Source organism: Salvelinus namaycush, chromosome 7, assembly GCF_016432855.1.
Source record: "Salvelinus namaycush isolate Seneca chromosome 7, SaNama_1.0, whole genome shotgun sequence".
NCBI lineage: Eukaryota > Metazoa > Chordata > Actinopteri > Salmoniformes > Salmonidae > Salvelinus > Salvelinus namaycush.
This window is the reverse complement of record NC_052313.1, coordinates 54,717,470-54,730,634: the sequence shown is the minus strand read 5'-3', so window position 1 is coordinate 54,730,634 and position 13,165 is coordinate 54,717,470.

The window sequence follows — 13,165 nt, the reverse complement described above, 5'->3', positions numbered from 1 at the left end:
CATCCTGGGAGGGGGGGGAAATCAATCATTTCCAGGCCCAGGGACATGTACTAGTCTGTGGTGACCTAAATGCCAGAACTGGACAAGAACCTGACCCTCAGCACACAGGGGGACAAACACCTGCCTGCAGGTGACAGCATTCCCTCCCCCATATGCCCCCCTAGGCACACAGGGGGACAAACACCTACCTGGAGGTGACAGCATTCCCTCCCCCATATGCCCCCCTAGACACAACTACGACAACATAAACTAAAAATGGACCACAACTCCTGCAGCTCTGTCGCACGCTGGGTAAGTACAAAAAGTACCAGTCAAAAGTTTGGACACACCTACTCATTCCAGGGTTTTTCTTTATTTTTACTATTTTCTACATTGTAGAATAATAGTGAAGACATCAAAACTATGAAATAACACACATGTGGAATCATGTAGTAACCAAAAAAGTGTTAAACTATCAAAATAGATTTTATATTTTGAGATTCTTCAAAGTAGCCACCCTTTGCCTTGATGACAGCTTTGCACCCTCTTGGCATTCTCTCAACCAGCATCATGAGGTAGTCACCTGGAATGCATTTCATTTAACAGGTGGTTCTTGTAATAAAACAGAAAAAATAAAGAAAAACCAGTGAAATCCGTGAAGAGGCGACTCCGGGATGCTGGCCTTCTAGGCAGAGTTCCTCTGTACAGTGTCTGTGTTCTTTTGCCCATCTTTAAAATGTTATTCTTATTGGCCAGTCTAAGATATTGCTTATTCTTTGCAACTCTGCCTAGAAAGCCAGCATCCCGGAGTCGCCTCTTCACTGTTGACGTTGAGATTGGTGTTTTGCAGGTACTATTTAATGAAGCTGCCAGTTGAGGACCTGTGAAGCGTCTGTTTCTCAAACTAGACACTCTAATGTACTTGTCCTCTTGCTCAGTTGTGCACCGGGGCCTCCCACTCTTCTTTCTATTCTGGTTAGAGCCAGTTTGCGCTGTTCTGTGAAGGGAGTAGTACACAGCGTTGTACGAGATCTTCAGTTTCTTGGCAATTTCTCGCATGGAATTGCCTTAATTTCTCAGAACAAGAATAGACTGACGAGTTTCAGAAGAAAGTTATTTGTTTCTGGCCCTTTTGAGCCTGTAATCGAACCCACAAATGCTGATGCGCCAGATACTCAACTAGTCTAAAGAAGGACAGTTTGTTACGCCCTGACCATAGAGAGCCTGTTATTCTCTATGTTGGTTAGGTCGGGGTGTGACTAGGGTGGGTCATCTAGGCAATTATATATCTATGTTGGCTTGGTATGACCCCAATCAGAGGCAGCTGTTTATCGTTGTCTCTGATTGGGGATCCTGATTGGTCCTTATAACGATCGTGACACAGTTTTATTCCTTCTTTAATCAGAACGACAGTTTTCAGCCTTGCGAAAATAATTGCAAAAAAGGGTTTTCTAATGATCAATTAGCCTTTTAAAATTATAAACTTGGATTAGCTAACACAACATGCCATTGGAACACAGGAGTGATGGTTGCTGATAATGGGCCTCTGTACACCTATGTAGATATTCCATTACAAATCAGCCGTTTCCAGCTACAATAGTCATTTACAACATTAACAATGTCTACACTGTATTTCTGATCAATTTGATGGACAAAAAACGTGCCTTTCTTTCAAAAACAAGGACATTTCTAAGTGACCCCAAACTTTTGAACGGTAGATTATATTGTTAATTATCTATTTCACTTGCTTTGGCAATGTAAATCAAATCAAAGTTTATTTGTCACGTGCGCCAAATACAACGGGTGTAGTAGACCTTACAGTGAAATGCTTACTTACAGGCTCTAACCAATAGTGCAAAAAAGGTATTAGGTGAACAATAGGAAGGTAAAGAAATAAAACAACAGTTAAAAGATAGGCTATATACAGTAGAGAGGCTATATACAGTAGAGAGGCTATATACAGTAGAGAGGCTATATACAGTAGAGAGGCTATATACAGTAGAGAGGCTATATACAGTAGAGAGGCTATATACAGTAGAGAGGCTATATACAGTAGAGAGGATACATACAGTAGAGAGGCTATATACACAGTAGAGGCTATATACAGTAGAGAGGCTATATACAGTAGAGAGGATACATACAGTAGAGAGGCTATATACACAGTAGAGGCTATATACAGTAGAGAGGCTATACACAGTAGAGAGGCTATATACAGTAGAGAGGCTATATACAGTAGAGAGGCTATATACAGTAGAGAGGCTATATACAGTAGAGAGGCTATATACAGTAGAGAGGCTATATACAGTAGAGGCTATATACAGTAGAGAGGCTATATACAGTAGAGAGGCTATATACAGTAGAGAGGCTATATACAGTAGAGAGGCTATACACAGTAGAGAGGCTATATACAGTAGAGAGGCTCTATACAGTAGAGAGGCTATATACAGTAGAGAGGCTATATACAGTAGAGGTTATATACAGTAGAGAGGCTATATACAGTAGAGAGGCTATATACAGTAGAGAGGCTATATACAGTAGAGGCTATATACAGTAGAGAGGCTATATACAGTAGAGAGGCTATATACAGTAGAGAGGCTATATACAGTAGAGAGGCTATATACAGTAGAGAGGCTATAACAGTAGTGAGGCTATATACAGTAGAGAGGTTATATACAGTAGAGAGGCTATATACAGTAGAGAGGCTATATACAGTAGAGAGGCTATATACAGTAGAGAGGCTATATACAGTAGAGAGGCTATATACAGTAGCGAGGCTATATACAGTAGAGAGGCTATAACAGTAGAGAGGCTATATACAGTAGAGAGGCTATATACAGTAGAGAGGCTATATACAGTAGAGAGGCTATAAACAGTAGAGAGATTATATACAGTAGAGAGGCTATATACAGTAGAGAGGCTATATACAGTAGAGAGGCTATATACAGTAGAGAGGCTATATACAGTAGAGAGGCTATAACAGTAGAGAGGCTATATACAGTAGAGAGGCTATATACAGTAGAGAGGCTATATACAGTAGTGAGGCTATATACAGTAGAGAGGCTATATACAGTAGAGGCTATATACAGTAGAGAGGCTATATACAGTAGAGAGGCTATATACAGTAGAGAGGCTATATACAGTAGAGAGGCTATATACAGTAGAGAGGCTATATACAGTAGTGAGGCTATATACAGTAGAGAGGCTATATACAGTAGAGAGGTTATATACAGTAGAGAGGCTATATACAGTAGAGAGGCTATATACAGTAGAGAGGCTATATACAGTAGAGAGGCTATATACAGTGAGAGGCTATATACAGTAGAGAGGCTATATACAGTAGAGAGGCTATATACAGTAGAGAGGTTATATACAGTAGAGAGGCTATAACAGTAGAGAGGCTATATACAGTAGAGAGATTATATACAGTAGAGAGGCTATATACAGTAGAGAGGCTATAACAGTAGAGAGGCTATAACAGTAGAGAGGCTATATACAGTAGAGAGGCTATATACAGTAGAGAGGCTATAACAGTAGAGAGGCTATATACAGTAGAGAGGCTATATACAGTAGAGAGGCTATATACAGTAGAGAGGCTATATACAGTAGAGAGGCTATATACAGTAGAGAGGCTATAACAGTAGAGAGGCTATAACAGTAGAGAGGCTATATACAGTAGAGAGGCTATATACAGTAGAGAGGCTATATACAGTGAGAGGCTATATACAGTAGAGAGGCTATATACAGTAGAGAGGCTATATACAGTAGAGAGGCTATATACAGTAGAGAGGTTATATACAGTAGAGAGGCTATAACAGTAGAGAGGCTATATACAGTAGAGAGGCTATATACAGTAGAGAGGCTATATACAGTAGAGAGGCTATATACAGTAGAGAGGCTATATACAGTAGAGAGGCTATATACAGTAGAGAGGTTATATACAGTAGAGAGGCTATAACAGGAGAGAGGCTATAACAGTAGAGAGGCTATATACAGTAGAGAGGCTATATACAGTAGAGAGGCTATACACAGTAGAGAGGCTATAACAGTAGAGATGCTATATACAGTAGAGAGGTTATATACAGTAGAGAGGCTATATACAGTAGAGAGGCTACATACAGTAGAGAGGTTATATACAGTAGAGAGGTTATATACAGTAGAGAGGCTATATACAGTAGTGAGGCTATATACAGTAGAGAGGTTATAAAAGTAGAGAGGCTATATACAGTAGAGAGGCTACATACAGTAGAGAGGTTATATACAGTAGAGGCAATAACAGTAGAGAGGCTATATACAGTAGAGAGGTTATATACAGTAGAGAGGCTATAACAGTAGAGAGGCTATAACAGTAGAGAGGCTATATACAGTACAGAGGCTATATACAGTAGAGAGGCTATATACAGTAGAGAGGCTATATACAGTAGAGAGGCTATATACAGTAGAGAGGTTATATACAGTAGAGAGGCAAAAACAGTAGAGAGGCTATATACAGTAGAGAGGCTATAACAGTAGAGAGGCTATAACAGTAGAGAGGCTATATACAGTAGAGAGGCTATATACAGTAGAGAGGCTATAAAAGTAGAGAGGCTATAAAAGTAGAGAGGTTATATACAGTAGAGAGGCTATATAGAGTAGAGAGGCTATATACAGTAGAGGCTATATACAGTAGACAGGCTATAAAAGTAGCGAGGCTATATACAGTAGAGAGGCTACATACAGTAGAGAGGCTATATACAGTAGAGAGGTTATATACAGTAGAGAGGCTATAACAGTAGAGAGGCTATATACAGTAGAGAGGCTATATACAGTAGAGAGGCTATATACAGTAGAGAGGCTATATACAGTAGAGAGGCTATATACAGTAGAGAGGCTATATACAGTAGAGAGGTTATATACAGTAGTGAGGCTATATACAGTAGAGAGGCTATATACAGTAGAGAGGTTATATACAGTAGAGAGGTTATATACAGTAGAGAGGCTATATACAGTAGAGAGGTTATATACAGTAGAGAGGTTATATACAGTAGAGAGGTTATATACAGTAGAGAGGCTATATACAGTAGAGAGGCTATATACAGTAGAGAGGCTATATACAGTAGAGAGGTTATATACAGTAGTGAGGCTATATACAGTAGAGAGGCTATATACAGTAGAGGCTATATACAGTAGAGAGGCTATATACAGTAGAGAGGCTATATACAGTAGAGGCTATATACAGTAGAGAGGCTATATACAGTAGAGAGGCTATATACATTAGAGAGGTTATATACAGTAGAGAGGCTATAACAGTAGAGAGGCTATATACAGTAGAGAGGCTATATACAGTAGAGAGGTTATATACAGTAGAGAGGCTATAACAGTAGAGAGGCTATATACAGTAGAGAGGCTATATACAGTAGAGAGGTTATATACAGTAGAGAGGCTATAACAGTAGAGAGGCTATATACAGTAGAGAGGCTATATACAGTAGAGAGGTTATATACAGTAGAGAGGCTATAACAGTAGAGAGGCTATATACAGTAGAGAGGCTATATACAGTAGCGAGGCTATATACAGTAGAGAGGCTATATACAGTAGAGAGGCTATATACAGTAGAGAGGCTATATACAGTAGAGAGGCTACATACAGTAGAGAGGCTATATACAGTAGAGAGGCTATATACAGTAGAGAGGCTATATACAGTAGAGGCTATATACAGTAGAGATGCTATATACAGTAGAGAGGCTATATACAGTAGAGGCTATATACAGTAGAGATGCTATATACAGTAGAGGCTATATACAGTAGAGAGGCTATATACAGTAGAGAGGCTATACACAGTAGAGAGGCTATACACAGTAGAGAGGCTATATAACAGTAGAGAGGCTATATACAGTAGAGAGGCTATATACAGTAGAGAGGCTATATAACAGTAGAGAGGCTATATACAGTAGAGAGGCTATATACAGTAGAGAGGCTATATACAGTAGAGAGGCTATATACAGTAGAGAGGCTATATAACAGTAGAGGGGCTATATACAGTAGAGAGGCTATATACAGTAGAGAGGCTATATAACAGTAGAGAGGCTATATACAGTAGAGAGGCTATATACAGTAGAGAGGCTATATACAGTAGAGAGGCTATAAAAGTAGAGAGGCTATAAAAGTAGAGAGGTTATATACAGTAGAGAGGCTATATAGAGTAGAGAGGCTATATACAGTAGAGGCTATATACAGTAGACAGGCTATAAAAGTAGCGAGGCTATATACAGTAGAGAGGCTACATACAGTAGAGAGGCTATATACAGTAGAGAGGTTATATACAGTAGAGAGGCTATAACAGTAGAGAGGCTATATACAGTAGAGAGGCTATATACAGTAGAGAGGCTATATACAGTAGAGAGGCTATATACAGTAGAGAGGCTATATACAGTAGAGAGGCTATATACAGTAGAGAGGTTATATACAGTAGTGAGGCTATATACAGTAGAGAGGCTATATACAGTAGAGAGGTTATATACAGTAGAGAGGTTATATACAGTAGAGAGGCTATATACAGTAGAGAGGTTATATACAGTAGAGAGGTTATATACAGTAGAGAGGTTATATACAGTAGAGAGGCTATATACAGTAGAGAGGCTATATACAGTAGAGAGGCTATATACAGTAGAGAGGTTATATACAGTAGTGAGGCTATATACAGTAGAGAGGCTATATACAGTAGAGGCTATATACAGTAGAGAGGCTATATACAGTAGAGAGGCTATATACAGTAGAGGCTATATACAGTAGAGAGGCTATATACAGTAGAGAGGCTATATACATTAGAGAGGTTATATACAGTAGAGAGGCTATAACAGTAGAGAGGCTATATACAGTAGAGAGGCTATATACAGTAGAGAGGTTATATACAGTAGAGAGGCTATAACAGTAGAGAGGCTATATACAGTAGAGAGGCTATATACAGTAGAGAGGTTATATACAGTAGAGAGGCTATAACAGTAGAGAGGCTATATACAGTAGAGAGGCTATATACAGTAGAGAGGTTATATACAGTAGAGAGGCTATAACAGTAGAGAGGCTATATACAGTAGAGAGGCTATATACAGTAGCGAGGCTATATACAGTAGAGAGGCTATATACAGTAGAGAGGCTATATACAGTAGAGAGGCTATATACAGTAGAGAGGCTACATACAGTAGAGAGGCTATATACAGTAGAGAGGCTATATACAGTAGAGAGGCTATATACAGTAGAGGCTATATACAGTAGAGATGCTATATACAGTAGAGAGGCTATATACAGTAGAGGCTATATACAGTAGAGATGCTATATACAGTAGAGGCTATATACAGTAGAGAGGCTATATACAGTAGAGAGGCTATACACAGTAGAGAGGCTATACACAGTAGAGAGGCTATATAACAGTAGAGAGGCTATATACAGTAGAGAGGCTATATACAGTAGAGAGGCTATATAACAGTAGAGAGGCTATATACAGTAGAGAGGCTATATACAGTAGAGAGGCTATATACAGTAGAGAGGCTATATACAGTAGAGAGGCTATATAACAGTAGAGGGGCTATATACAGTAGAGAGGCTATATACAGTAGAGAGGCTATATAACAGTAGAGAGGCTATATACAGTAGAGAGGCTATATACAGTAGAGAGGCTATATACAGTAGAGAGGCTGTATACAGACACCGGTTAGTCAGGCAGATTGAGGTAGTATGTACATGTAGATATGGTTAAAGTGACTATGCATATATGATGAACAGAGAGTAGCAGTAGCGTGAAAGAGGGGTTGGCGGGTGATGGGTGGGACACAATGCAGATAGCCCGGTTAGCCAATGTGCGGGAGCACTGGTTGGTCGGCCCAATTGAGGTAGTATGTACATTAATGTATAGTGAAAGTGACTATGCATATATGATAAACAGAGAGTAGCAGCAGCGTAAAAGAGGGGTTGGAGGGGGCTCACAATGCAAATAGTCCGGGTAGCCATTTGATTACCTGTTCAGGAGTCTTATGGCTTGGGGGTAAAAACTGTTGAGAAGCCTTTTTGTCCTAGACTTGGCACTCTGGTACCGCTTGCCATGCGGTAGTAGAGAGAACAGTCTATGACTGGGGCGGCTGGGGTCTTTGACCCAATTTTTAGGGCCTTCCTCTGACACCGCCTGGTGTAGAGGTCCTGGATGGCAGGCAGCTTGGCCCCTGTGATGTACTGGGCCGTTCGCACTACCCTCTGTAGTGCCTTGCGGTCAGAGGCCGAGCAATTGCCATACCAGGCAGTGATGCAACCGGTCAGGATGCTCTCGATGTTGCAGCTGTAGAACCTTTTGAGGATCTCAGGACCCATGACAAATCTTTTCTGTCTCCTGAGGGGGAATAGGCGTTGTCGTGCCCTCTTCACGACTGTCTTGGTGTGTTTGGACCATGTTAGTTTGTTGGTGATGTGGACACCAAGGAACTTGAAGCTCTCAACCTGCTCCACTACAGCCCCGCCGATGAGAATGGGGGCGTGCTCGGTCCTCCTTTTCCTGTAGTCCACAATCATCTCCGTAGTCTTGGTTACGTTGAGGGATAGGTTGTTATTCTGGCACCACCCGGCCAGGTCTCTGACCTCCTCCCTATAGGCCGTCTCATCGTTGTCGGTGATCAGGCCCTATCACTGTTGTGTCGTCTGCAAACTTAATGATGGTGTTGGAGTCGTTCCTGGCCACGCCTTGTTCAGGGACAGTCGTGGGTGAACAGGGAGTTTCTTTTTTTATTCTTTTATTTCACCTTTATTTAACCAGGTAGGCTAGTTGAGAACAAGTTCTCATTTGCAACTGCGACCTGGCCAAGATAAAGCATAGCAGTGTGAACAGACAACAACACAGAGTTACACATGGAGTAAACAATAAACAAGTCAATAACATAGTAGAAAAAAAAGAAAAAAAAAGAGAATCTATATACAATGTGTGCAAAAGGCATGAGGAGGTAGGCAATAAATAGGCCAGGAGTACAGGAGGGGACTGAGCACGCACCCCTGAGGGGGTCCAGTGTTGAGGATCAGCGTGGCGGTTGTGTTGTTACCTACTCTTACCACCTGGGGGCGGCCCGTCAGGAACTCCAGGATCCAGTTGCAGAGGGAGGTGTTTAGTCCCAGGGTCCTTAGCTTAGTGATGAGCTTTGAGGGCACTATGGTGTTGAACGCTGAGCTGTAGTCAATGAATAGCATTCTCACATAGGTGTTATTTTTGTCCAGCTGGGAAAGGGCAGTGTTGAGTGCAATAGAGATTGCATCATCTGTGGATCTGTTTGTGTGGTATACAAATTGGAGTGGGTCTAGGGTTTCTGGGATAATGGTGTTGATGTGAGCCATTACCAGCCTTTCAAAGCACTTCATGGCTACAGACGTAAGTGCTACGGGTCTGTAGTCATTTAGGCAGGTTGCCTTTGTGTTCTTGGGCACAGGGACTATGGTGGTCTGCTTGAAACATGTTGAAAATGTCAGTGATGACACCTGCCAGTTGGTCAGCACATGCCCATAAACATATGTTTCCCATGCCAAAAAAGCCTCTTACATTGAAATTGAATTGAATTCCGAGGGAGAAAGATAGATAGAGAGAGAAAGAGAGAGAGAGAGAGAGAGAGAGAGAGAGAGAGAGAGAGATAGGAGAGAGAGAGAGAGAGAGACAGACAGAGAGAGAGAGAGAGACAGAGAGAGAGAGAGACAGAGAGCGAGAGAGACACAGAGCGCGAGAGAGAGAGAGAGAGAGAGAGAGAGAGAGAGAGAGAGAGAGAGAGAGAGAGAGAGAGAGAGAGAGAGAGAGAGAGTTTATTGTGAAAGCTGGTCCCATCACCAACCACTGTGTGATGGGTGAGAGAGAGAGAGTTTATTGTGAAAGCTGGTCCCATCACCAACCACTGTGTGATGGGTGGAAGCAGTACTGGGGGTGAATTGAGGCACTTATCTCAGTGGGAGGAGAGACAGCAGGAAAACCCAATATCGATGGGACTGTTTTCTCCTTCCTCACACCTCAGAGAAAAGCACACAGCTGGAGTCCTGAGGGGGAGGACACGATAAACAAGAGGACTGGAGATGTTGTTTTAGTTTGATCTGATTTCTCCCCACGCAGGTCAAAGGTCAAACCATCTCCTCTGTAGCATGTAGAGTTCCATGGTAATTTCAGCTGATGGGCCACATACAGGTGTTACTGACAGTAGATGTGCAGCCCTATGGGCCCTATTCCCTATATAGTGCACTACTTTTACCAGAGCCCTATGGGCCCTATTCCCTGTATAGTGCACTACTTTAGACCAGAGCCCTATAGAACCCTATTCCCTATATAGTGCACTACTTTTACCACAGACCTATGGGCCCTATTCCCTATCTAGTGCACTACTTTAGACCAGAGCCCTATAGAACCCTATTCCCTATATAGTGCACTACTTTAGACCAGAGCCCTATAGAACCCTATTCCCTATATAGTGCACTACTTTAGACCAGAGCCCTATAGAACCCTATTCCCTATATAGTGCACTATGAAGTGAATATGGTGCCATTTGGGGGGCCGTAGAGGGGGGCACACTCTTATATAAAAGGGTTCCAAAAGGGTTCTTTGGCTGTCCCCATCGGAGAACCCTTTTTGGTTCCAGGCAGAACTCTCTTGGGTTCCATGTAGAACACTCTGTGGAAAGGGCTCTACATGGAACCCAAAAAGTTTCTACCTGGAATCAGAAGGTTTCTACCTGGAACCAGAAGGGTTCTACCTGGAACCAGAAGGTTTTTACGTGGAACCAGAAGGATTCTACCTGGAACCAGAAGGATTCTACCTGGAACCAGAAGGATTTTACCTGGAACCAGAAGGATTCTACCTGGAACCAGAAGGATTCTACCTGGAACCAGAAGGGTTCTACCTGGAACCAGAAGGTTTTTACGTGGAACCAGAAGGATTCTACCTGGAACCAGAAGGATTCTACCTGGAACCAGAAGGGTTCTACCTGGAACCAGAAGGTTTTTACATGGAACCAGAAGGTTTCTACGTGGAAGCAGAAGGATTCTACCTGGAACCAGAAGGATTTTACCTGGAACCAGAAGGATTCTACGTGGAAGCAGAAGGATTCTACCTGGAACCAGAAGGTTTCTACGTGGAAGCAGAAGGATTCTAACTGGAACCAGAAGGATTCTACCTGGAACCAGAAGGGTTCTATGTGGAAGCAGAAGGATTCTACCTGGAACCAGAAGGTTTCTACGTGGAAGCAGAAGGGTTCTACGTGGAAGCAGAAGGATTCTACCTGGAACCAGAAGGTTTCTACCTGGAACCAGAAGGATTCTACGTGGAAGCAGAAGGATTCTACGTGGAAGCAGAAGGATTCTACCTGGAACCAGAAGGATTCTACGTGGAAGCAGAAGGATTCTACCTGGAACCAAAAATGGTTTTTCAAAGGGTTCTCATATGGGGACAGCCGAACAACCTTGATTGGTTCTAGATGGCACATTTCTAAGAGTGAACTGCAAATGGCTCAGGATTCATATCTTTCAAATTACAGTACAAAAACTCTTTATTGAATTGTTTAATTTTATATTTAACCTTAATTTAACTAGGCAAGTCAGTTAAGAACTATTTCTTATTTACAATGACAGCCTAACGGGGTAAAGTGGCTTAACTGCCTTGTTCAGGGGCAGAACGACAGATTTTTACCTTGTCAGCTCGGGGATTTGATCCAGCAACCTTCCAGTTACTTGCCCAACTCTCTAAACACTACACTACCTGCCACCCCATTGAAGGTGTTGTCCCAGCAACCTTCCAGTTACTGGCCCAACTCTCTAACCACTAGACTACCTGCCGCCCCATTGAAGGTGTTGTCCCAGCAACCTTCCAGTTACTGGCCCAACTCTCTAACCACTAGACTACCTGCCGCCCCATTGAAGGTGTTGTCCCAGCAACCTTCCAGTTACTGGCCCAACTCTCTAACCACTAGACTACCTGCCGGCCCATTGAAGGTGTTGTCCCAGCCATTTCAAATACTAAATAGAAATGATTTGCAAAGCGTGGACTGTGGGCTTTTTGTATTAAAAATATTTGAAAGTTGTGAACTCGTTGGCTCATCTAAATCCTAGTGAGGATCTGGGCTGACATCTCTCTCTCCCTCCCTCCCCCCTCTCTCTCCCTCTCTCCCCTTCTCTACTGGACGATAACAGGATAAGTCTGGATGAGTCCCAGCTCTGTTATAAACAAAACTGAGGGACTTAACCTTGTTCAGCTGGACCTCATCCAATTTGGCTTAACACCAGGGCCGTACGACCGGAGGACCAGGCCAGAAACCTCCTGCTTGACAAACAGCTTGACCTGATTTGTCACTTTCCACCCTCCACACCCCTCCACCCCCCTCCACCCCTCCACAACCCTCCACCCCCCTCCTGCCTCCTCCTCCACTCATCTAGCCCCCTCCACCCCCCTCCTGCCCCCTCCACCCCCTCCTGCCTCCTCCTTCACCCCTCCACCCCACCACCCCCATTCTGCCTCCTCCTCCACCCCTCCACCCCACCACCCCCCTCCTGCCTCCTCCACACCCCTCCCACCCTCCTCCACCCTCCTACACCCCCCTCCACACTCATCCAGCCCCCTCCACACCCCCACACCCCCCCTCCAACCCTCCACCACTTAATATCTTTTTCCTGGATTATCTTCCATAAAATCCCTCTGCATTAATAAATATATCCAGCAGTGACCCAGTCTGCTGCATGACCCCATGTTCTGTTACAGGTCCTGTCTCTATATCTCTACACTACTATAGGTCCTGTCTCTATATCTCTACACTACTATAGGTCCTGTCTCTATATCTCTACACTACTATAGGTCCTGTCTCTATATCTCTACACTACTATAGGTCCTGTCTCTATATCTCTACAGTACTATAGGTCCTGTCTCTATATCTCTACACTACTATAGGTCCTGTCTCTATATCTCTACACTACTATAGGTCCTGTCTCTATATCTCTACAGTACTATAGGTCCTGTCTCTATATTTCTACACTACTATAGGTCCTGTCTCTATATCTCTACACTACTATAGGTCCTGTCTCTATATCTCTACACTACTACAGGTCCTGTCTCTATATCTCTACACTACTATAGGTCCTGTCTCTACATCTCTACACTACTATAGGTCCAAGCTCTATATCTCTACACTACTATAGGTCCTGTCTCTATATCTCTACA